The following is a 24,592-nucleotide window of genomic DNA, read 5'->3' on the forward strand; positions in this document are numbered from 1 at the left end:
TCAGCTCGATCTGCCTGAAGGTTTCCGTAGTGTAGTGGTTATCACGTTCGCCTCACACGCGAAAGGTCCCCAGTTCGAAACTGGGCGGAAACAACCTCTGGCTTTTATGACAATTGTCAAATCAGGCTTCTGTTGAGTACTGACGTTCACTGAAAACATTCTTTCTGCAGAGCGGTGTGAGGCTAGAAGTTTGAATTCAGCTCAGTGTTTACCGCCCCTCGCGGTGTCGCAAACTTGCGTAGAATCTGATTTCTTTTAGCTTTGTGTTGTGCATGAGCAGGTGGCCAGTGCGTTTGCTGGCCCTTCACGGTGCAGACCGTACAAGACAGCTCTATAAAAAAAGACTATAAATACTTGAAGCAGCACTGGCCTATTGGTTTCCGTAGTGTAGTGTTTATCATGTTTGCATTACACGCTAAAGGTCTCCTGTTCGAAACTGGGCGGAAGCATACAATTAGCGGACACTTTTGTCCAAAGCGACATACAATAGTGGAGGTATTCAACAAGACGAGGCAATGCATACGAAAAAGGGCTATTTATTCCAAGTAATTTGTTTGTGCTCAGAGAATTTAGTGCTGGAGTAGGAGTTTCGTTTTCTTTAGAGAGAGGGATATTCACCGGGGTTCGGGTGTACTCTGAAGAGATGGGTGTTAGCTGTCGTTTGAAGGACACCGGTGTATCCGTAATCCGAGTGGGAATGGGAAGGTGATTCCACCAGCGTAGAACATTGAATGAAAACATTGTGGAAAGTGACTTTCCGTCTCTCTGCGCTGGCACCACAAGACAGTGCTCTCACCCTAACCGGAGGCTCCTGTGGTTATCACGATGGCTTTACAAGCGGAGGGTCTCCTGTTAGCAACTGGGCGGAAACATTCAGATTTGCTTTTACGCACATTCTCAATTGGCTCTCTGCTCACTGGATGATCCACGATACAAGGGCATGGATCTGTCAAATGTCATGACTTGACGTTGTACGAGGATTTGACGAAAAAAATGCCCTGCAAACCTTAAAAAGCAACACCATCCCAGGACAATTCTTTTGATCCCCTTTCAGTGCACTTGCATTAAAGCCCGCGTGATGCGGCACTTTGTCAGTGTTACTGTATCATTCGGACATGGTGGCAGAGAGTTAAAGAATTCAGCCTGAGCGCACTGCCGCAGGCTCGGTTTGTCAGAAGTGGGATTCGAACCAACGCCTCCAGGGGAGACTGCGACCTGAACGCAGCGCCTTAGACCGCTCGGCCTTCCTGACATGCAAGCTTGGCAGGAGCTGTCTCCTGGGAGCCACACCGCAGTACCGTGACATGGAATCTGGTGCTTCACAGCTTGCCCAGCTCCGGCTGTCCAGCTCATTGGCGCTGCAGGCAGCTAATCTGTGCTCGCCTCCTGGGGCTGCGCCTAGTTTCAATAGCCAACACTTGACAGCTGTCATTGCTTACGGGTACACCACCCTGAGGGGGCTATAGAGCAAACAGGAAGTGAGTTGGCAGCAGTAAGGAGAGAAAGGCTCTCCCCATTTTGTTTGTCTACCTTTTTGTTTATTGACCTTGAGTGTTTTTGTTTGTTTGTTTTCTTTTTGTCTTTAAAAACCACCTAACAGCAGCATTTTGCTGACTGAAGGGTGGTTATGTAGTGTGTTTTATTTTTAATCATGGACAGATTCCCCGGCAACGACATGGAAATGGAGGGACTTGCAAGAAAGGATAAAGAAAATGGGCTGGATAATAGACGGAGAGGTAAAGAAAATGGACTTGACAACAGACAAAGAGATAAATAAAATGAAGAGCCCGGCCAACGAAGAGGTGAGAAAGGTAAGGATAAGCAAGAGGTACAAAGAAGAGTATGCACAAAGGAAGCAACAGTAACTGTAGAAGTAGAAAATGTAAAAGATGCAAGAAGATTTGATATAACCAAAGCAGTCACGGAGCTGATTGGAGAAGGAAGAATGCTGGCGGTGAGACCCAAACAAACAAAGGGAGTATGAAGTAACAATGGAGACTGAAGCTGACACCGAAATTTTAATAGACAATGGATTGACAATTAAAGGAGTGAAATCTGAAGTACGGAGGTTACAAAACAGAGACTATGTTGTTTCGTTCAAGCATCTGCCTGTTTACCTAGCAAATGAAGAAATGTTAAGCAAGCTAGAGAGATGGGGAGTTTTCCCCATATCTAAAATTAAAAGAAGATTGTATCCTGGCACAAACATAGAAGATGGAACAAGGTTTGTAAAAAACAGATTTCCGGAAGAGATGGTCTCCTTACCATACAGTACCAAAATCGAGACGGCGGAAGCGCCACAGCACTTTAGAGTCATGCACACCAATCAGGTAAAAACCTGTCGACTATGCATGAGCTCAGAAAATGTGATGAAGGAACGCCCAGAATTCAGGTGCTTCAAATGTGACGAAAGGGGACATTTCGCAAGGACCTGTACAGCTGTGTCGGGCCCGGATTGTAAATTGGCCCTAATACCTGCAGGGAGCTTGTGACGCCGAGTTGGCTTTGTCCGCTCGATTGACCAACGCGTACGCCTTGTTTTATCCTTGCAGGCCTAACTTCGCTGGTGAAAGCACTTGTGGGGTTTCTGTAGTGTAGTGGTCATCACGTTCGCCTAACACGCGAAAGGTCCTCGGTTCGAAACCGAGCAGAAACAGTGCTATTCTTTTGGCGAGAAAATAATAGCATCCACTGCCGCACCAGCAGTGATCGTCGACAGGCACCCAATCAAAAAGGGTTATCAGCTCGATCTGCCTGAAGGTTTCCGTAGTGTAGTGGTTATCACGTTCGCCTCACACGCGAAAGGTCCCCAGTTCGAAACTGGGCGGAAACAACCTCTGGCTTTTATGACAATTGTCAAATCAGGCTTCTGTTGAGTACTGACGTTCACTGAAAACATTCTTTCTGCAGAGCGGTGTGAGGCTAGAAGTTTGAATTCAGCTCAGTGTTTACCGCCCCTCGCGGTGTCGCAAACTTGCGTAGAATCTGATTTCTTTTAGCTTTGTGTTGTGCATGAGCAGGTGGCCAGTGCGTTTGCTGGCCCTTCACGGTGCAGACCGTACAAGACAGCTCTATAAAAAAAGACTATAAATACTTGAAGCAGCACTGGCCTATTGGTTTCCGTAGTGTAGTGTTTATCATGTTTGCATTACACGCTAAAGGTCTCCTGTTCGAAACTGGGCGGAAGCATACAATTAGCGGACACTTTTGTCCAAAGCGACATACAATAGTGGAGGTATTCAACAAGACGAGGCAATGCATACGAAAAAGGGCTATTTATTCCAAGTAATTTGTTTGTGCTCAGAGAATTTAGTGCTGGAGTAGGAGTTTCGTTTTCTTTAGAGAGAGGGATATTCACCGGGGTTCGGGTGTACTCTGAAGAGATGGGTGTTAGCTGTCGTTTGAAGGACACCGGTGTATCCGTAATCCGAGTGGGAATGGGAAGGTGATTCCACCAGCGTAGAACATTGAATGAAAACATTGTGGAAAGTGACTTTCCGTCTCTCTGCGCTGGCACCACAAGACAGTGCTCTCACCCTAACCGGAGGCTCCTGTGGTTATCACGATGGCTTTACAAGCGGAGGGTCTCCTGTTAGCAACTGGGCGGAAACATTCAGATTTGCTTTTACGCACATTCTCAATTGGCTCTCTGCTCACTGGATGATCCACGATACAAGGGCATGGATCTGTCAAATGTCATGACTTGACGTTGTACGAGGATTTGACGAAAAAAATGCCCTGCAAACCTTAAAAAGCAACACCATCCCAGGACAATTCTTTTGATCCCCTTTCAGTGCACTTGCATTAAAGCCCGCGTGATGCGGCACTTTGTCAGTGTTACTGTATCATTCGGACATGGTGGCAGAGAGTTAAAGAATTCAGCCTGAGCGCACTGCCGCAGGCTCGGTTTGTCAGAAGTGGGATTCGAACCAACGCCTCCAGGGGAGACTGCGACCTGAACGCAGCGCCTTAGACCGCTCGGCCTTCCTGACATGCAAGCTTGGCAGGAGCTGTCTCCTGGGAGCCACACCGCAGTACCGTGACATGGAATCTGGTGCTTCACAGCTTGCCCAGCTCCGGCTGTCCAGCTCATTGGCGCTGCAGGCAGCTAATCTGTGCTCGCCTCCTGGGGCTGCGCCTAGTTTCAATAGCCAACACTTGACAGCTGTCATTGCTTACGGCCACACCACCCTGAGGGGGCTATAGAGCAAACAGGAAGTGAGTTGGCAGCAGTAAGGAGAGAAAGGCTCTCCCCATTTTGTTTGTCTACCTTTTTGTTTATTGACCTTGAGTGTTTTTGTTTGTTTGTTTTCTTTTTGTCTTTAAAAACCACCTAACAGCAGCATTTTGCTGACTGAAGGGTGGTTATGTAGTGTGTTTTATTTTTAATCATGGACAGATTCCCCGGCAACGACATGGAAATGGAGGGACTTGCAAGAAAGGATAAAGAAAATGGGCTGGATAATAGACGGAGAGGTAAAGAAAATGGACTTGACAACAGACAAAGAGATAAATAAAATGAAGAGCCCGGCCAACGAAGAGGTGAGAAAGGTAAGGATAAGCAAGAGGTACAAAGAAGAGTATGCACAAAGGAAGCAACAGTAACTGTAGAAGTAGAAAATGTAAAAGATGCAAGAAGATTTGATATAACCAAAGCAGTCACGGAGCTGATTGGAGAAGGAAGAATGCTGGCGGTGAGACCCAAACAAACAAAGGGAGTATGAAGTAACAATGGAGACTGAAGCTGACACCGAAATTTTAATAGACAATGGATTGACAATTAAAGGAGTGAAATCTGAAGTACGGAGGTTACAAAACAGAGACTATGTTGTTTCGTTCAAGCATCTGCCTGTTTACCTAGCAAATGAAGAAATGTTAAGCAAGCTAGAGAGATGGGGAGTTTTCCCCATATCTAAAATTAAAAGAAGATTGTATCCTGGCACAAACATAGAAGATGGAACAAGGTTTGTAAAAAACAGATTTCCGGAAGAGATGGTCTCCTTACCATACAGTACCAAAATCGAGACGGCGGAAGCGCCACAGCACTTTAGAGTCATGCACACCAATCAGGTAAAAACCTGTCGACTATGCATGAGCTCAGAAAATGTGATGAAGGAACGCCCAGAATTCAGGTGCTTCAAATGTGACGAAAGGGGACATTTCGCAAGGACCTGTACAGCTGTGTCGGGCCCGGATTGTAAATTGGCCCTAATACCTGCAGGGAGCTTGTCACGCCGAGTTGGCTTTGTCCGCTCGATTGACCAACGCGTACGCCTTGTTTTATCCTTGCAGGCCTAACTTCGCTGGTGAAAGCACTTGTGGGGTTTCTGTAGTGTAGTGGTCATCACGTTCGCCTAACACGCGAAAGGTCCTCGGTTCGAAACCGAGCAGAAACAGTGCTCTTCTTTTGGCGAGAAAATAATAGCATCCACTGCCGCACCAGCAGTGATCGTCGACAGGCACCCAATCAAAAAGGGTTATCAGCTCGATCTGCCTGAAGGTTTCCGTAGTGTAGTGGTTATCACGTTCGCCTCACACGCGAAAGGTCCCCAGTTCGAAACTGGGCGGAAACAACCTCTGGCTTTTATGACAATTGTCAAATCAGGCTTCTGTTGAGTACTGACGTTCACTGAAAACATTCTTTCTGCAGAGCGGTGTGAGGCTAGAAGTTTGAATTCAGCTCAGTGTTTACCGCCCCTCGCGGTGTCGCAAACTTGCGTAGAATCTGATTTCTTTTAGCTTTGTGTTGTGCATGAGCAGGTGGCCAGTGCGTTTGCTGGCCCTTCACGGTGCAGACCGTACAAGACAGCTCTATAAAAAAAGACTATAAATACTTGAAGCAGCACTGGCCTATTGGTTTCCGTAGTGTAGTGTTTATCATGTTTGCATTACACGCTAAAGGTCTCCTGTTCGAAACTGGGCGGAAGCATACAATTAGCGGACACTTTTGTCCAAAGCGACATACAATAGTGGAGGTATTCAACAAGACGAGGCAATGCATACGAAAAAGGGCTATTTATTCCAAGTAATTTGTTTGTGCTCAGAGAATTTAGTGCTGGAGTAGGAGTTTCGTTTTCTTTAGAGAGAGGGATATTCACCGGGGTTCGGGTGTACTCTGAAGAGATGGGTGTTAGCTGTCGTTTGAAGGACACCGGTGTATCCGTAATCCGAGTGGGAATGGGAAGGTGATTCCACCAGCGTAGAACATTGAATAAAAACATTGTGGAAAGTGACTTTCCGTCTCTCTGCGCTGGCACCACAAGACAGTGCTCTCACCCTAACCGGAGGCTCCTGTGGTTATCACGATGGCTTTACAAGCGGAGGGTCTCCTGTTAGCAACTGGGCGGAAACATTCAGATTTGATTTTACGCACATTCTCAATTGGCTCTCTGCTCACTGGATGATCCACGATACAAGGGCATGGATCTGTCAAATGTCATGACTTGACGTTGTACGAGGATTTGACGAAAAAAATGCCCTGCAAACCTTAAAAAGCAACACCATCCCAGGACAATTCTTTTGATCCCCTTTCAGTGCACTTGCATTAAAGCCCGCGTGATGCGGCACTTTGTCAGTGTTACTGTATCATTCGGACATGGTGGCAGAGAGTTAAAGAATTCAGCCTGAGCGCACTGCCGCAGGCTCGGTTTGTCAGAAGTGGGATTCGAACCCACGCCTCCAGGGGAGACTGCGACCTGAACGCAGCGCCTTAGACCGCTCGGCCATCCTGACATGCAAGCTTGGCAGGAGCTGTCTCCTGGGAGCCACACCGCAGTACCGTGACATGGAATCTGGTGCTTCACAGCTTGCCCAGCTCCGGCTGTCCAGCTCATTGGCGCTGCAGGCAGCTAATCTGTGCTCGCCTCCTGGGGCTGCGCCTAGTTTCAATAGCCAACACTTGACAGCTGTCATTGCTTACGGCCACACCACCCTGAGGGGGCTATAGAGCAAACAGGAAGTGAGTTGGCAGCAGTAAGGAGAGAAAGGCTCTCCCCATTTTGTTTGTCTACCTTTTTGTTTATTGACCTTGAGTGTTTTTGTTTGTTTGTTTTCTTTTTGTCTTTAAAAACCACCTAACAGCAGCATTTTGCTGACTGAAGGGTGGTTATGTAGTGTGTTTTATTTTTAATCATGGACAGATTCCCCGGCAACGACATGGAAATGGAGGGACTTGCAAGAAAGGATAAAGAAAATGGGCTGGATAATAGACGGAGAGGTAAAGAAAATGGACTTGACAACAGACAAAGAGATAAATAAAATGAAGAGCACGGCCAACGAAGAGGTGAGAAAGGTAAGGATAAGCAAGAGGTACAAAGAAGAGTATGCACAAAGGAAGCAACAGTAACTGTAGAAGTAGAAAATGTAAAAGATGCAAGAAGATTTGATATAACCAAAGCAGTCACGGAGCTGATTGGAGAAGGAAGAATGCTGGCGGTGAGACCCAAACAAACAAAGGGAGTATGAAGTAACAATGGAGACTGAAGCTGACACCGAAATTTTAATAGACAATGGATTGACAATTAAAGGAGTGAAATCTGAAGTACGGAGGTTACAAAACAGAGACTATGTTGTTTCGTTCAAGCATCTGCCTGTTTACCTAGCAAATGAAGAAATGTTAAGCAAGCTAGAGAGATGGGGAGTTTTCCCCATATCTAAAATTAAAAGAAGATTGTATCCTGGCACAAACATAGAAGATGGAACAAGGTTTGTAAAAAACAGATTTCCGGAAGAGATGGTCTCCTTACCATACAGTACCAAAATCGAGACGGCGGAAGCGCCACAGCACTTTAGAGTCATGCACACCAATCAGGTAAAAACCTGTCGACTATGCATGAGCTCAGAAAATGTGATGAAGGAACGCCCAGAATTCAGGTGCTTCAAATGTGACGAAAGGGGACATTTCGCAAGGACCTGTACAGCTGTGTCGGGCCCGGATTGTAAATTGGCCCTAATACCTGCAGGGAGCTTGTCACGCCGAGTTGGCTTTGTCCGCTCGATTGACCAACGCGTACGCCTTGTTTTATCCTTGCAGGCCTAACTTCGCTGGTGAAAGCACTTGTGGGGTTTCTGTAGTGTAGTGGTCATCACGTTCGCCTAACACGCGAAAGGTCCTCGGTTCGAAACCGAGCAGAAACAGTGCTCTTCTTTTGGCGAGAAAATAATAGCATCCACTGCCGCACCAGCAGTGATCGTCGACAGGCACCCAATCAAAAAGGGTTATCAGCTCGATCTGCCTGAAGGTTTCCGTAGTGTAGTGGTTATCACGTTCGCCTCACACGCGAAAGGTCCCCAGTTCGAAACTGGGCGGAAACAACCTCTGGCTTTTATGACAATTGTCAAATCAGGCTTCTGTTGAGTACTGACGTTCACTGAAAACATTCTTTCTGCAGAGCGGTGTGAGGCTAGAAGTTTGAATTCAGCTCAGTGTTTACCGCCCCTCGCGGTGTCGCAAACTTGCGTAGAATCTGATTTCTTTTAGCTTTGTGTTGTGCATGAGCAGGTGGCCAGTGCGTTTGCTGGCCCTTCACGGTGCAGACCGTACAAGACAGCTCTATAAAAAAAGACTATAAATACTTGAAGCAGCACTGGCCTATTGGTTTCCGTAGTGTAGTGTTTATCATGTTTGCATTACACGCTAAAGGTCTCCTGTTCGAAACTGGGCGGAAGCATACAATTAGCGGACACTTTTGTCCAAAGCGACATACAATAGTGGAGGTATTCAACAAGACGAGGCAATGCATACGAAAAAGGGCTATTTATTCCAAGTAATTTGTTTGTGCTCAGAGAATTTAGTGCTGGAGTAGGAGTTTCGTTTTCTTTAGAGAGAGGGATATTCACCGGGGTTCGGGTGTACTCTGAAGAGATGGGTGTTAGCTGTCGTTTGAAGGACACCGGTGTATCCGTAATCCGAGTGGGAATGGGAAGGTGATTCCACCAGCGTAGAACATTGAATAAAAACATTGTGGAAAGTGACTTTCCGTCTCTCTGCGCTGGCACCACAAGACAGTGCTCTCACCCTAACCGGAGGCTCCTGTGGTTATCACGATGGCTTTACAAGCGGAGGGTCTCCTGTTAGCAACTGGGCGGAAACATTCAGATTTGCTTTTACGCACATTCTCAATTGGCTCTCTGCTCACTGGATGATCCACGATACAAGGGCATGGATCTGTCAAATGTCATGACTTGACGTTGTACGAGGATTTGACGAAAAAAATGCCCTGCAAACCTTAAAAAGCAACACCATCCCAGGACAATTCTTTTGATCCCCTTTCAGTGCACTTGCATTAAAGCCCGCGTGATGCGGCACTTTGTCAGTGTTACTGTATCATTCGGACATGGTGGCAGAGAGTTAAAGAATTCAGCCTGAGCGCACTGCCGCAGGCTCGGTTTGTCAGAAGTGGGATTCGAACCCACGCCTCCAGGGGAGACTGCGACCTGAACGCAGCGCCTTAGACCGCTCGGCCATCCTGACATGCAAGCTTGGCAGGAGCTGTCTCCTGGGAGCCACACCGCAGTACCGTGACATGGAATCTGGTGCTTCACAGCTTGCCCAGCTCCGGCTGTCCAGCTCATTGGCGCTGCAGGCAGCTAATCTGTGCTCGCCTCCTGGGGCTGCGCCTAGTTTCAATAGCCAACACTTGACAGCTGTCATTGCTTACGGCCACACCACCCTGAGGGGGCTATAGAGCAAACAGGAAGTGAGTTGGCAGCAGTAAGGAGAGAAAGGCTCTCCCCATTTTGTTTGTCTACCTTTTTGTTTATTGACCTTGAGTGTTTTTGTTTGTTTGTTTTCTTTTTGTCTTTAAAAACCACCTAACAGCAGCATTTTGCTGACTGAAGGGTGGTTATGTAGTGTGTTTTATTTTTAATCATGGACAGATTCCCCGGCAACGACATGGAAATGGAGGGACTTGCAAGAAAGGATAAAGAAAATGGGCTGGATAATAGACGGAGAGGTAAAGAAAATGGACTTGACAACAGACAAAGAGATAAATAAAATGAAGAGCACGGCCAACGAAGAGGTGAGAAAGGTAAGGATAAGCAAGAGGTACAAAGAAGAGTATGCACAAAGGAAGCAACAGTAACTGTAGAAGTAGAAAATGTAAAAGATGCAAGAAGATTTGATATAACCAAAGCAGTCACGGAGCTGATTGGAGAAGGAAGAATGCTGGCGGTGAGACCCAAACAAACAAAGGGAGTATGAAGTAACAATGGAGACTGAAGCTGACACCGAAATTTTAATAGACAATGGATTGACAATTAAAGGAGTGAAATCTGAAGTACGGAGGTTACAAAACAGAGACTATGTTGTTTCGTTCAAGCATCTGCCTGTTTACCTAGCAAATGAAGAAATGTTAAGCAAGCTAGAGAGATGGGGAGTTTTCCCCATATCTAAAATTAAAAGAAGATTGTATCCTGGCACAAACATAGAAGATGGAACAAGGTTTGTAAAAAACAGATTTCCGGAAGAGATGGTCTCCTTACCATACAGTACCAAAATCGAGACGGCGGAAGCGCCACAGCACTTTAGAGTCATGCACACCAATCAGGTAAAAACCTGTCGACTATGCATGAGCTCAGAAAATGTGATGAAGGAACGCCCAGAATTCAGGTGCTTCAAATGTGACGAAAGGGGACATTTCGCAAGGACCTGTACAGCTGTGTCGGGCCCGGATTGTAAATTGGCCCTAATACCTGCAGGGAGCTTGTCACGCCGAGTTGGCTTTGTCCGCTCGATTGACCAACGCGTACGCCTTGTTTTATCCTTGCAGGCCTAACTTCGCTGGTGAAAGCACTTGTGGGGTTTCTGTAGTGTAGTGGTCATCACGTTCGCCTAACACGCGAAAGGTCCTCGGTTCGAAACCGAGCAGAAACAGTGCTCTTCTTTTGGCGAGAAAATAATAGCATCCACTGCCGCACCAGCAGTGATCGTCGACAGGCACCCAATCAAAAAGGGTTATCAGCTCGATCTGCCTGAAGGTTTCCGTAGTGTAGTGGTTATCACGTTCGCCTCACACGCGAAAGGTCCCCAGTTCGAAACTGGGCGGAAACAACCTCTGGCTTTTATGACAATTGTCAAATCAGGCTTCTGTTGAGTACTGACGTTCACTGAAAACATTCTTTCTGCAGAGCGGTGTGAGGCTAGAAGTTTGAATTCAGCTCAGTGTTTACCGCCCCTCGCGGTGTCGCAAACTTGCGTAGAATCTGATTTCTTTTAGCTTTGTGTTGTGCATGAGCAGGTGGCCAGTGCGTTTGCTGGCCCTTCACGGTGCAGACCGTACAAGACAGCTCTATAAAAAAAGACTATAAATACTTGAAGCAGCACTGGCCTATTGGTTTCCGTAGTGTAGTGTTTATCATGTTTGCATTACACGCTAAAGGTCTCCTGTTCGAAACTGGGCGGAAGCATACAATTAGCGGACACTTTTGTCCAAAGCGACATACAATAGTGGAGGTATTCAACAAGACGAGGCAATGCATACGAAAAAGGGCTATTTATTCCAAGTAATTTGTTTGTGCTCAGAGAATTTAGTGCTGGAGTAGGAGTTTCGTTTTCTTTAGAGAGAGGGATATTCACCGGGGTTCGGGTGTACTCTGAAGAGATGGGTGTTAGCTGTCGTTTGAAGGACACCGGTGTATCCGTAATCCGAGTGGGAATGGGAAGGTGATTCCACCAGCGTAGAACATTGAATAAAAACATTGTGGAAAGTGACTTTCCGTCTCTCTGCGCTGGCACCACAAGACAGTGCTCTCACCCTAACCGGAGGCTCCTGTGGTTATCACGATGGCTTTACAAGCGGAGGGTCTCCTGTTAGCAACTGGGCGGAAACATTCAGATTTGCTTTTACGCACATTCTCAATTGGCTCTCTGCTCACTGGATGATCCACGATACAAGGGCATGGATCTGTCAAATGTCATGACTTGACGTTGTACGAGGATTTGACGAAAAAAATGCCCTGCAAACCTTAAAAAGCAACACCATCCCAGGACAATTCTTTTGATCCCCTTTCAGTGCACTTGCATTAAAGCCCGCGTGATGCGGCACTTTGTCAGTGTTACTGTATCATTCGGACATGGTGGCAGAGAGTTAAAGAATTCAGCCTGAGCGCACTGCCGCAGGCTCGGTTTGTCAGAAGTGGGATTCGAACCCACGCCTCCAGGGGAGACTGCGACCTGAACGCAGCGCCTTAGACCGCTCGGCCATCCTGACATGCAAGCTTGGCAGGAGCTGTCTCCTGGGAGCCACACCGCAGTACCGTGACATGGAATCTGGTGCTTCACAGCTTGCCCAGCTCCGGCTGTCCAGCTCATTGGCGCTGCAGGCAGCTAATCTGTGCTCGCCTCCTGGGGCTGCGCCTAGTTTCAATAGCCAACACTTGACAGCTGTCATTGCTTACGGCCACACCACCCTGAGGGGGCTATAGAGCAAACAGGAAGTGAGTTGGCAGCAGTAAGGAGAGAAAGGCTCTCCCCATTTTGTTTGTCTACCTTTTTGTTTATTGACCTTGAGTGTTTTTGTTTGTTTGTTTTCTTTTTGTCTTTAAAAACCACCTAACAGCAGCATTTTGCTGACTGAAGGGTGGTTATGTAGTGTGTTTTATTTTTAATCATGGACAGATTCCCCGGCAACGACATGGAAATGGAGGGACTTGCAAGAAAGGATAAAGAAAATGGGCTGGATAATAGATGGAGAGGTAAAGAAAATGGACTTGACAACAGACAAAGAGATAAATAAAATGAAGAGCACGGCCAACGAAGAGGTGAGAAAGGTAAGGATAAGCAAGAGGTACAAAGAAGAGTATGCACAAAGGAAGCAACAGTAACTGTAGAAGTAGAAAATGTAAAAGATGCAAGAAGATTTGATATAACCAAAGCAGTCACGGAGCTGATTGGAGAAGGAAGAATGCTGGCGGTGAGACCCAAACAAACAAAGGGAGTATGAAGTAACAATGGAGACTGAAGCTGACACCGAAATTTTAATAGACAATGGATTGACAATTAAAGGAGTGAAATCTGAAGTACGGAGGTTACAAAACAGAGACTATGTTGTTTCGTTCAAGCATCTGCCTGTTTACCTAGCAAATGAAGAAATGTTAAGCAAGCTAGAGAGATGGGGAGTTTTCCCCATATCTAAAATTAAAAGAAGATTGTATCCTGGCACAAACATAGAAGATGGAACAAGGTTTGTAAAAAACAGATTTCCGGAAGAGATGGTCTCCTTACCATACAGTACCAAAATCGAGACGGCGGAAGCGCCACAGCACTTTAGAGTCATGCACACCAATCAGGTAAAAACCTGTCGACTATGCATGAGCTCAGAAAATGTGATGAAGGAACGCCCAGAATTCAGGTGCTTCAAATGTGACGAAAGGGGACATTTCGCAAGGACCTGTACAGCTGTGTCGGGCCCGGATTGTAAATTGGCCCTAATACCTGCAGGGAGCTTGTCACGCCGAGTTGGCTTTGTCCGCTCGATTGACCAACGCGTACGCCTTGTTTTATCCTTGCAGGCCTAACTTCGCTGGTGAAAGCACTTGTGGGGTTTCTGTAGTGTAGTGGTCATCACGTTCGCCTAACACGCGAAAGGTCCTCGGTTCGAAACCGAGCAGAAACAGTGCTCTTCTTTTGGCGAGAAAATAATAGCATCCACTGCCGCACCAGCAGTGATCGTCGACAGGCACCCAATCAAAAAGGGTTATCAGCTCGATCTGCCTGAAGGTTTCCGTAGTGTAGTGGTTATCACGTTCGCCTCACACGCGAAAGGTCCCCAGTTCGAAACTGGGCGGAAACAACCTCTGGCTTTTATGACAATTGTCAAATCAGGCTTCTGTTGAGTACTGACGTTCACTGAAAACATTCTTTCTGCAGAGCGGTGTGAGGCTAGAAGTTTGAATTCAGCTCAGTGTTTACCGCCCCTCGCGGTGTCGCAAACTTGCGTAGAATCTGATTTCTTTTAGCTTTGTGTTGTGCATGAGCAGGTGGCCAGTGCGTTTGCTGGCCCTTCACGGTGCAGACCGTACAAGACAGCTCTATAAAAAAAGACTATAAATACTTGAAGCAGCACTGGCCTATTGGTTTCCGTAGTGTAGTGTTTATCATGTTTGCATTACACGCTAAAGGTCTCCTGTTCGAAACTGGGCGGAAGCATACAATTAGCGGACACTTTTGTCCAAAGCGACATACAATAGTGGAGGTATTCAACAAGACGAGGCAATGCATACGAAAAAGGGCTATTTATTCCAAGTAATTTGTTTGTGCTCAGAGAATTTAGTGCTGGAGTAGGAGTTTCGTTTTCTTTAGAGAGAGGGATATTCACCGGGGTTCGGGTGTACTCTGAAGAGATGGGTGTTAGCTGTCGTTTGAAGGACACCGGTGTATCCGTAATCCGAGTGGGAATGGGAAGGTGATTCCACCAGCGTAGAACATTGAATAAAAACATTGTGGAAAGTGACTTTCCGTCTCTCTGCGCTGGCACCACAAGACAGTGCTCTCACCCTAACCGGAGGCTCCTGTGGTTATCACGATGGCTTTACAAGCGGAGGGTCTCCTGTTAGCAACTGGGCGGAAACATTCAGATTTGCTTTTACGCACATTCTCAATTGGCTCTCTGCTCACTGGATGATCCACGATACAAGGGCATGGATCTGTCAAATGTCATGACTTGACGTTGTACGAGGATTTGACGAAAAAAATGCCCTGCAAACCTTAAAAAGCAACACCATCCCAGGACAATTCTTTTGATCCCCTTTCAGTGCACTTGCATTAAAGCCCGCGTGATGCGGCACTTTGTCAGTGTTACTGTATCATTCGGACATGGTGGCAGAGAGTTAAAGAATTCAGCCTGAGCGCACTGCCGCAGGCTCGGTTTGTCAGAAGTGGGATTCGAACCCACGCCTCCAGGGGAGACTGCGACCTGAACGCAGCGCCTTAGACCGCTCGGCCATCCTGACATGCAAGCTTGGCAGGAGCTGTCTCCTGGGAGCCACACCGCAGTACCGTGACATGGAATCTGGTGCTTCACAGCTTGCCCAGCTCCGGCTGTCCAGCTCATTGGCGCTGCAGGCAGCTAATCTGTGCTCGCCTCCTGGGGCTGCGCCTAGTTTCAATAGCCAACACTTGACAGCTGTCATTGCTTACGGCCACACCACCCTGAGGGGGCTATAGAGCAAACAGGAAGTGAGTTGGCAGCAGTAAGGAGAGAAAGGCTCTCCCCATTTTGTTTGTCTACCTTTTTGTTTATTGACCTTGAGTGTTTTTGTTTGTTTGTTTTCTTTTTGTCTTTAAAAACCACCTAACAGCAGCATTTTGCTGACTGAAGGGTGGTTATGTAGTGTGTTTTATTTTTAATCATGGACAGATTCCCCGGCAACGACATGGAAATGGAGGGACTTGCAAGAAAGGATAAAGAAAATGGGCTGGATAATAGACGGAGAGGTAAAGAAAATGGACTTGACAACAGACAAAGAGATAAATAAAATGAAGAGCACGGCCAACGAAGAGGTGAGAAAGGTAAGGATAAGCAAGAGGTACAAAGAAGAGTATGCACAAAGGAAGCAACAGTAACTGTAGAAGTAGAAAATGTAAAAGATGCAAGAAGATTTGATATAACCAAAGCAGTCACGGAGCTGATTGGAGAAGGAAGAATGCTGGCGGTGAGACCCAAACAAACAAAGGGAGTATGAAGTAACAATGGAGACTGAAGCTGACACCGAAATTTTAATAGACAATGGATTGACAATTAAAGGAGTGAAATCTGAAGTACGGAGGTTACAAAACAGAGACTATGTTGTTTCGTTCAAGCATCTGCCTGTTTACCTAGCAAATGAAGAAATGTTAAGCAAGCTAGAGAGATGGGGAGTTTTCCCCATATCTAAAATTAAAAGAAGATTGTATCCTGGCACAAACATAGAAGATGGAACAAGGTTTGTAAAAAACAGATTTCCGGAAGAGATGGTCTCCTTACCATACAGTACCAAAATCGAGACGGCGGAAGCGCCACAGCACTTTAGAGTCATGCACACCAATCAGGTAAAAACCTGTCGACTATGCATGAGCTCAGAAAATGTGATGAAGGAACGCCCAGAATTCAGGTGCTTCAAATGTGACGAAAGGGGACATTTCGCAAGGACCTGTACAGCTGTGTCGGGCCCGGATTGTAAATTGGCCCTAATACCTGCAGGGAGCTTGTCACGCCGAGTTGGCTTTGTCCGCTCGATTGACCAACGCGTACGCCTTGTTTTATCCTTGCAGGCCTAACTTCGCTGGTGAAAGCACTTGTGGGGTTTCTGTAGTGTAGTGGTCATCACGTTCGCCTAACACGCGAAAGGTCCTCGGTTCGAAACCGAGCAGAAACAGTGCTCTTCTTTTGGCGAGAAAATAATAGCATCCACTGCCGCACCAGCAGTGATCGTCGACAGGCACCCAATCAAAAAGGGTTATCAGCTCGATCTGCCTGAAGGTTTCCGTAGTGTAGTGGTTATCACGTTCGCCTCACACGCGAAAGGTCCCCAGTTCGAAACTGGGCGGAAACAACCTCTGGCTTTTATGACAATTGTCAAATCAGGCTTCTGTTGAGTACTGACGTTCACTGAAAACATTCTTTCTGCAGAGCGGTGTGAGGCTAGAAGTTTGAATTCAGCTCAGTGTTTACCGCCCCTCGCGGTGTCGCAAACTTGCGTAGAATCTGATTTCTTTTAGCTTTGTGTTGTGCATGAGCAGGTGGCCAGTGCGTTTGCTGGCCCTTCACGGTGCAGACCGTACAAGACAGCTCTATAAAAAAAGACTATAAATACTTGAAGCAGCACTGGCCTATTGGTTTCCGTAGTGTAGTGTTTATCATGTTTGCATTACACGCTAAAGGTCTCCTGTTCGAAACTGGGCGGAAGCATACAATTAGCGGACACTTTTGTCCAAAGCGACATACAATAGTGGAGGTATTCAACAAGACGAGGCAATGCATACGAAAAAGGGCTATTTATTCCAAGTAATTTGTTTGTGCTCAGAGAATTTAGTGCTGGAGTAGGAGTTTCGTTTTCTTTAGAGAGAGGGATATTCACCGGGGTTCGGGTGTACTCTGAAGAGATGGGTGTTAGCTGTCGTTTGAAGGACACCGGTGTATCCGTAATCCGAGTGGGAATGGGAAGGTGATTCCACCAGCGTAGAACATTGAATGAAAACATTGTGGAAAGTGACTTTCCGTCTCTCTGCGCTGGCACCACAAGACAGTGCTCTCACCCTAACCGGAGGCTCCTGTGGTTATCACGATGGCTTTACAAGCGGAGGGTCTCCTGTTAGCAACTGGGCGGAAACATTCAGATTTGCTTTTACGCACATTCTCAATTGGCTCTCTGCTCACTGGATGATCCACGATACAAGGGCATGGATCTGTCAAATGTCATGACTTGACGTTGTACGAGGATTTGACGAAAAAAATGCCCTGCAAACCTTAAAAAGCAACACCATCCCAGGACAATTCTTTTGATCCCCTTTCAGTGCACTTGCATTAAAGCCCGCGTGATGCGGCACTTTGTCAGTGTTACTGTATCATTCGGACATGGGGGCAGAGAGTTAAAGAATTCAGCCTGAGCGCACTGCCGCAGGCTCGGTTTGTCAGAAGTGGGATTCGAACCCACGCCTCCAGGGGAGACTGCGACCTGAACGCAGCGCCTTAGACCGCTCGGCCATCCTGACATGCAAGCTTGGCACGGGCTGTCTCCTGGGAGCCACACCGCAGTACCGTGACATGGAATCTGGTGCTTCACAGCTTGCCCAGCTCCGGCTGTCCAGCTCATTGGCGCTGCAGGCAGCTAATCTGTGCTCGCCTCCTGGGGCTGCGCCTAGTTTCAATAGCCAACACTTGACAGCTGTCATTGCTTACGGCCACACCACCCTGAGGGGGCTATAGAGCAAACAGGAAGTGAGTTGGCAGCAGTAAGGAGAGAAAGGCTCTCCCCATTTTGTTTGTCTACCTTTTTGTTTATTGACCTTGAGTGTTTTTGTTTGTTTGTTTTCTTTTTGTCTTTAAAAACCACCTAACAGCAGCATTTTACTGACTGAAGGGTGGGTATGTAGTGTGTTTTATTTTTAATCATGGACAGATTCCCCGGCAACGACATGGAAATGGAGGGACTTGCAAGAAAGGATAAAGAAAATGGGCTGGATAATAGACGGAGAGGGAAAGAAAATGGACTTGACAACAGACAAAGAGATAAATAAAATGAAGAGCCCGGCCAACGAAGAGGTGAGAAAGGTAAGGATAAGCAAGAGGTACAAAGAAGAGTATGCACAAAGGAAGCAACAGTAACTGTAGAAGTAGAAAATGTAAAAGATGCAAGAAGATTTGATATAACCAAAGCAGTCACGGAGCTGATTGGAGAAGGAAGAATGCTGGCGGTGAGACCCAAACAAACAAAGGGAGTATGAAGTAACAATGGAGACTGAAGATGACACCGAAATTTTAATAGACAATGGATTGACAGTTAAAGGAGTGAAATCTTAAGTACGGAGGTTACAAAACAGAGACTATGTTGTTTCGTTCAAGCATCTGCCTGTTTACCTAGCAAATGAAGAAATGTTAAGCAAGCTAGAGAGATGGGGAGTTTTCCCCATATCTAAAATTAAAAGAAGATTGTATCCTGGCACAAACATAGAAGATGGAACAAGGTTTGTAAAAAACAGATTTCCGGAAGAGATGGTCTCCTTACCATACAGTACCAAAATCGAGACGGCGGAAGCGCCACAGCACTTTAGAGTCATGCACACCAATCAGGTAAAAACCTGTCGACTATGCATGAGCTCAGAAAATGTGATGAAGGAACGCCCAGAATTCAGGTGCTTCAAATGTGACGAAAGGGGACATTTCGCAAGGACCTGTACAGCTGTGTCGGGCCCGGATTGTAAATTGGCCCTAATACCTGCAGGGAGCTTGTGACGCCGAGTTGGCTTTGTCCGCTCGATTGACCAACGCGTACGCCTTGTTTTATCCTTGCAGGCCTAACTTCGCTGGTGAAAGCACTTGTGGGGTTTCTGTAGTGTAGTGGTCATCACGTTCGCCTAACACGCGAAAGGTCCTCGGTTCGAAACCGAGCAGAAACAGTGCTCTTCTTTTGGCGAGAAAATAATAGCATCCACTGCCGCACCAGCAGTGATCGTCGACAGGCACCCAATCAAAAAGGGTTATCAGCTCGATCTGCCTGAAGGTTTCCGTAGTGTAGTGGTTATCACGTTCGCCTCACACGCGAAAGGTCCCCAGTTCGAAACTGGGCGGAAACAACCTCTGGCTTTTATGACAATTGTCAAATCAGGCTTCTGTTGAGTACTGACGTTCACTGAAAACATTCTTTCTGCAGAGCAGTGTGAGGCTAGAAGTTTGAATTCAGCTCAGTGTTTACCGCCCCTCGCTGTGTCGCAAACTTGCGTAGAATCTGATTTCTTTTAGCTTTGTGTTGTGCATGAGCAGGTGGCCAGTGCGTTTGCTGGCCCTTCACGGTGCAGACCGTACAAGACAGCTCTATAAAAAAAGACTATAAATACTTGAAGCAGCACTGGCCTATTGGTTTCCGTAGTGTAGTGTTTATCATGTTTGCATTACACGCTAAAGGTCTCCTGTTCGAAACTGGGCGGAAGCATACAATTAGCGGACACTTTTGTCCAAAGCGACATACAATAGTGGAGGTATTCAACAAGACGAGGCAATGCATACGAAAAAGGGCTATTTATTCCAAGTAATTTGTTTGTGCTCAGAGAATTTAGTGCTGGAGTAGGAGTTTCGTTTTCTTTAGAGAGAGGGATATTCACCGGGGTTCGGGTGTACTCTGAAGAGATGGGTGTTAGCTGTCGTTTGAAGGACACCGGTGTATCCGTAATCCGAGTGGGAATGGGAAGGTGATTCCACCAGCGTAGAACATTGAATGAAAACATTGTGGAAAGTGACTTTCCGTCTCTCTGCGCTGGCACCACAAGACAGTGCTCTCACCCTAACCGGAGGCTCCTGTGGTTATCACGATGGCTTTACAAGCGGAGGGTCTCCTGTTAGCAACTGGGCGGAAACATTCAGATTTGCTTTTACGCACATTCTCAATTGGCTCTCTGCTCACTGGATGATCCACGATACAAGGGCATGGATCTGTCAAATGTCATGACTTGACGTTGTACGAGGATTTGACGAAAAAAATGCCCTGCAAACCTTAAAAAGCAACACCATCCCAGGACAATTCTTTTGATCCCCTTTCAGTGCACTTGCATTAAAGCCCGCGTGATGCGGCACTTTGTCAGTGTTACTGTATCATTCGGACATGGTGGCAGAGAGTTAAAGAATTCAGCCTGAGCGCACTGCCGCAGGCTCGGTTTGTCAGAAGTGGGATTCGAACCCACGCCTCCAGGGGAGACTGCGACCTGAACGCAGCGCCTTAGACCGCTCGGCCATCCTGACATGCAAGCTTGGCAGGAGCTGTCTCCTGGGAGCCACACCGCAGTACCGTGACATGGAATCTGGTGCTTCACAGCTTGCCCAGCTCCGGCTGTCCAGCTCATTGGCGCTGCAGGCAGCTAATCTGTGCTCGCCTCCTGGGGCTGCGCCTAGTTTCAATAGCCAACACTTGACAGCTGTCATTGCTTACGGCCACACCACCCTGAGGGGGCTATAGAGCAAACAGGAAATGAGTTGGCAGCAGTAAGGAGAGAAAGGCTCTCCCCATTTTGTTTGTCTACCTTTTTGTTTATTGACCTTGAGTGTTTTTGTTTGTTTGTTTTCTTTTTGTCTTTAAAAAACACCTAACAGCAGCATTTTGCTGACTGAAGGGTGGGTATGTAGTGTGTTTTATTTTTAATCATGGACAGATTCCCCGGCAACGACATGGAAATGGAGGGACTTGCAAGAAAGGATAAAGAAAATGGGCTGGATAATAGACGGAGAGGGAAAGAAAATGGACTTGACAACAGACAAAGAGATAAATAAAATGAAGAGCCCGGCCAACGAAGAGGTGAGAAAGGTAAGGATAAGCAAGAGGTACAAAGAAGAGTATGCACAAAGGAAGCAACAGTAACTGTAAAGGTAGAAAATGTAAAAGATGCAAGAAGATTTGATATAACCAAAGCAGTCACGGAGCTGATTGGAGAAGGAAGAATGCTGGCGGTGAGACCCAAACAAACAAAGGGAGTATGAAGTAACAATGGAGACTGAAGATGACACCGAAATTTTAATAGACAATGGATTGACAATTAAAGGAGTGAAATCTGAAGTACGGAGGTTACAAAACAGAGACTATGTTGTTTTGTTCAAGCATCTGCCTGTTTACCTAGCAAATGAAGAAATTTTAAGCAAGCTAGAGAGATGGGGAGTTTTCCCCATATCTAAAATTAAAAGAAGATTGTATCCTGGCACAAACATAGAAGATGGAACAAGGTTTGTAAAAAACAGATTTCCGGAAGAGATGGTCTCCTTACCATACAGTACCAAAATCGAGACGGCGGAAGCGCCACAGCACTTTAGAGTCATGCAAACCAATCAGGTAAAAACCTGTCGACTATGCATGAGCTCAGAAAATGTGATGAAGGAACGCCCAGAATTCAGGTGCTTCAAATGTGACGAAAGGGGACATTTCGCAAGGACCTGTAAAGCTGTGTCGGGCCCGGATTGTAAATTGGCCCTAATACCTGCAGGGAGCTTGTCACGCTGAGTTGGCTTTGTCCGCTCGATTGACCAACGCGTACGCCTTGTTTTATCCTTGTTTTATGGCTCTCTGCTCACTGGATGACCCATGATACTAGGGCGTGGATCTGTCAAATGTCATGACTTGACGTTGTACGAGGATTTGACGAAAAAATTCCCTGCAAACCTTAAATGACAGACGTCTGCAAAAGATTGCAGTTCTTGAAACAAAGTTACCTCTGATCCGAGCAGAAGCGTTCGCTTACTCAATGGCAGAAAGAATGATGAGCTTTCACACGGTCTAAATTCGTTTTGTCAGTAACAGCGGCCGGCCGGCAAATAAAATTCTGACATTCCACAGGGCACACTCGCTTGGCGGACAAAAGCCACCGGGGGCTCTCTTTGCGTGTTCCTTCACCTGGTCAAACCGCTTTGAGGGGGGACCTTTCGAGTAGTTTTCGGCGTCAGAACAGACTCTTCTAGCGACGGGTGGGCAGGCCTTCCACAGGCGCGCGCGGCTCTACTGAAGCAAAAGAGGCTTGGCAAAGGACGAGGAAGAGAGGGAAGCGCCGCTCCAGCCAGGTCCGACCCTACTGCCTGAACTCTGTCTTGAACCACTGTACTCAGGGGAGAGCGCGAACGCAGTCCCCCACTACCAGAAATTATGACGTCAAGATTCCAACATTTGGGGAATTCGCAGGGGTCAGCGTGGCCGGAGTGCAATGGCCAAGCCTCGCCCTGGGTGAACCACCTTCTTGATCATGGTATCTCCCCTGCCAGGTAGGTATGAGTTGCCGGGTGGCGCAAATGGCAGCCGCCGTTTTCTATCGGCCGTAATCCAGGGCGGTGATGCCCAGCAACCGAGCATGGGGAATGGGCCAGCAACCCCTGTCCCCTGACGGCGCTGTACTTGCAGCAGACGTGCCTGTGCCTGCAAACCACTCGCTAGTAACTGTGGCAACGCATGAAGAGTTTGAGCTTCCTCCAGATGCTTGCTTTGTGTTTTGTCATCAGTTGGGGCTGCCAACACATGGATTCCACTGGACGCACTCGATCTGGTGATAACAGACCCTCTATGGGGGGAGGGGAGGGGATCCTCTTGTTCTTTCTTTTCCTCCATCTGTTTTCTTTCTCTACAGATGTCGTTTTTCTCTGCTTAGTTTCTGATTTGGTCTATTTGGACATGTCGACCTCCTGCTTTGCTGCGGTTCGGACCGCCTTTGCCTAGAGCTCCGTGCTTTGCACTCTTGCCTTGTATATTTTGTGTCCTGTTTTCTTACGTCAGCCTATCAGCACAGTGCTCAAACGACATAGCTTGAAGAACACGACGGGATCTACAAACGTTCCGCAAAAGAACTTCACTGACGAAAGCGGAAGCGCTAACGAAACAACCTCTCGCTGCAAGCACCTTACATTCCTGGGACGGGAAACCACCGACGGCTGGCTGCGAAATTGCCTCTGGTTCAGACTGGTTTAGAACCGTCCCTCTGCCTAAAACGCCACAGACGTCTGCAAAAGATTGCAGTTCTTGAAACAAAGTTACCTCTGATCCGAGCAGAAGCGTTCGCTTACTTAATGGCAGATAAAATGATGACCTTTCACACGGTCTGCATTGGTTCCATCAGTAACAGCGGCAGGCCGGCAAATAAAATCCTGACATTCCACAGGGCACACTCGTTTGGCGGACAAAAGCCACCGGGGGCTCTCTTTGCGTGTTCCTTCACCTGGTCAAACCGCTTTGAGGGGGGACCTTTCGAGTAGTTTTCGGCGTCAGAACAGACTCTTCCAGCGACGGGTGGGCAGGCCTTCCACAGGCGCGCGCAGCTCTACTGGAGCAAAAGAGGCTTGGCAAAGGACGAGGAAGAGAGGGAAGCGCCGCTCCAGCCGGGCCCGACGCTACCGCCTGAACTCTGTCTTGAACCACTGTGCTCAGGGGAGAGCGCGAACGCAGTCCCCCACTACCAGAAATTATGCAGTCGAGATTCCCACATTTGGGGAGTTCGCAGACATCTGCCCAGGGAACGTGCAATGGTAACTGTAGACTGTAGACTCTCGTCCAACGAGAAGCCGCGATTGTCTACAGTTTGCTTAGACCCTGGGCTAATCGGAGGGATGCATTGTCTAAAGTTTAAAATCAGGGCCAATCAGCGCTGAGGATTTTCCAAAGTTTCTCTTGCTCTGAATGCTCAATTTATCGGGTCAGAAAGTTCATCTGCTGTCGAGATTAATTCGTATGTTAAAGTGATTTTGTGTGGAAAGTTATTTTTATACTGTTATATTGATGCACAGTATGTTTTGTTCACGACATGTTTGAAATATCTCACTTTTTGAGCAGTATTCGTGAGGCTGCGCCTTCAGAAAGTACACCTGTTGTTGAGATTTCGTGTGGTAAGTTATTTTTATACTGTTATATTGATGCACAATATGTTCTGGTTACATCACGTTCGAAGTTTTTCACTCTTTGTGCAGCATTTTGTCTTTGTTCGTGAGGCTGCGCTGTCAGCAAGTACACCTGTCATAGTGATTTAGAGTGGTAGGTTATTTTTATCCTGTTCTGATAAACAGTATGTTTTGCTCACATCACATTTAAAATATTTCACTGTGTGTGCAGTATTTTGTCTGTGTGCCTGACGCTGCGCTGTCAGACGTTCATCCATTACAGAGATTTTGTGCAGTAAGTTATTTTTATTGTTACATTAATGCTAAGGTCACATCATGTTTGAAATATCTCATTCTTTGTGCAGTGTTTGGTCTGTGCTGGTGACGCTGTGTCGTCAGAAAGTTCACCTGTCCTAGAGATTTCGTGTTGTAGATTATTTTTATACTGTGATATTACTTATATGTATATATGGCTGCACAAAACCTGAAAAAGTTTAGCTTATGTATTATTTTCAACGCTCGTGTCGGTTTGATAGCTCCATTCACATAGTAAACAGTTGTTT

At 46.8% G+C, this 24,592-nt stretch overlaps 1 protein-coding gene, 1 long non-coding RNA gene and 22 other non-coding genes across 24 annotated transcripts in view; 15 read left to right on the plus strand and 9 right to left on the minus strand.

Moving 5' to 3' along the window:
• LOC148680292 (uncharacterized) overlaps positions 1-24,592 on the minus strand; it is a 790,608-nt gene that overhangs the window by 582,953 nt on the left and 183,063 nt on the right. The window lies entirely within an intron of this gene.
• The window catches only part of LOC141381693 (uncharacterized), an 835,171-nt gene that overhangs the window by 213,211 nt on the left and 597,368 nt on the right, over positions 1-24,592 (minus strand). The gene's annotated exons all lie outside the window — the stretch shown is intronic.
• trnav-cac (transfer RNA valine (anticodon CAC)) lies at positions 21-93 on the plus strand. The gene has a single exon. It is a non-coding gene; the product is annotated as a tRNA-Val (tRNA).
• trnav-aac (transfer RNA valine (anticodon AAC)) lies at positions 2,584-2,656 on the plus strand. The gene has a single exon. It is a non-coding gene; the product is annotated as a tRNA-Val (tRNA).
• Positions 2,761-2,833, plus strand: trnav-cac (transfer RNA valine (anticodon CAC)). Its single transcript has one exon. It is a non-coding gene; the product is annotated as a tRNA-Val (tRNA).
• On the plus strand, positions 5,324-5,396 carry trnav-aac (transfer RNA valine (anticodon AAC)). Its single transcript has one exon. It is a non-coding gene; the product is annotated as a tRNA-Val (tRNA).
• trnav-cac (transfer RNA valine (anticodon CAC)) lies at positions 5,501-5,573 on the plus strand. Its single transcript has one exon. It is a non-coding gene; the product is annotated as a tRNA-Val (tRNA).
• Positions 6,650-6,732, minus strand: trnal-cag (transfer RNA leucine (anticodon CAG)). The gene has a single exon. It is a non-coding gene; the product is annotated as a tRNA-Leu (tRNA).
• On the plus strand, positions 8,064-8,136 carry trnav-aac (transfer RNA valine (anticodon AAC)). Its single transcript has one exon. It is a non-coding gene; the product is annotated as a tRNA-Val (tRNA).
• Positions 8,241-8,313, plus strand: trnav-cac (transfer RNA valine (anticodon CAC)). The gene has a single exon. It is a non-coding gene; the product is annotated as a tRNA-Val (tRNA).
• Positions 9,390-9,472, minus strand: trnal-cag (transfer RNA leucine (anticodon CAG)). The gene has a single exon. It is a non-coding gene; the product is annotated as a tRNA-Leu (tRNA).
• Positions 10,804-10,876, plus strand: trnav-aac (transfer RNA valine (anticodon AAC)). The gene has a single exon. It is a non-coding gene; the product is annotated as a tRNA-Val (tRNA).
• On the plus strand, positions 10,981-11,053 carry trnav-cac (transfer RNA valine (anticodon CAC)). Its single transcript has one exon. It is a non-coding gene; the product is annotated as a tRNA-Val (tRNA).
• Positions 12,130-12,212, minus strand: trnal-cag (transfer RNA leucine (anticodon CAG)). The gene has a single exon. It is a non-coding gene; the product is annotated as a tRNA-Leu (tRNA).
• Positions 13,544-13,616, plus strand: trnav-aac (transfer RNA valine (anticodon AAC)). The gene has a single exon. It is a non-coding gene; the product is annotated as a tRNA-Val (tRNA).
• On the plus strand, positions 13,721-13,793 carry trnav-cac (transfer RNA valine (anticodon CAC)). Its single transcript has one exon. It is a non-coding gene; the product is annotated as a tRNA-Val (tRNA).
• trnal-cag (transfer RNA leucine (anticodon CAG)) lies at positions 14,870-14,952 on the minus strand. Its single transcript has one exon. It is a non-coding gene; the product is annotated as a tRNA-Leu (tRNA).
• trnav-aac (transfer RNA valine (anticodon AAC)) lies at positions 16,284-16,356 on the plus strand. The gene has a single exon. It is a non-coding gene; the product is annotated as a tRNA-Val (tRNA).
• Positions 16,461-16,533, plus strand: trnav-cac (transfer RNA valine (anticodon CAC)). The gene has a single exon. It is a non-coding gene; the product is annotated as a tRNA-Val (tRNA).
• Positions 17,610-17,692, minus strand: trnal-cag (transfer RNA leucine (anticodon CAG)). The gene has a single exon. It is a non-coding gene; the product is annotated as a tRNA-Leu (tRNA).
• On the plus strand, positions 19,024-19,096 carry trnav-aac (transfer RNA valine (anticodon AAC)). Its single transcript has one exon. It is a non-coding gene; the product is annotated as a tRNA-Val (tRNA).
• On the plus strand, positions 19,201-19,273 carry trnav-cac (transfer RNA valine (anticodon CAC)). The gene has a single exon. It is a non-coding gene; the product is annotated as a tRNA-Val (tRNA).
• On the minus strand, positions 20,350-20,432 carry trnal-cag (transfer RNA leucine (anticodon CAG)). Its single transcript has one exon. It is a non-coding gene; the product is annotated as a tRNA-Leu (tRNA).
• Positions 22,275-22,438, minus strand: LOC148680297 (U1 spliceosomal RNA). Its single transcript, XR_015944367.1, has one exon. It is a non-coding gene; the product is annotated as a U1 spliceosomal RNA (small nuclear RNA).

Source organism: Danio rerio, chromosome 4, assembly GCF_052040795.2.
Source record: "Danio rerio strain M-AB ecotype USA chromosome 4, GRCz13ab, whole genome shotgun sequence".
Classification (NCBI taxonomy): Eukaryota; Metazoa; Chordata; class Actinopteri; order Cypriniformes; family Danionidae; genus Danio; species Danio rerio.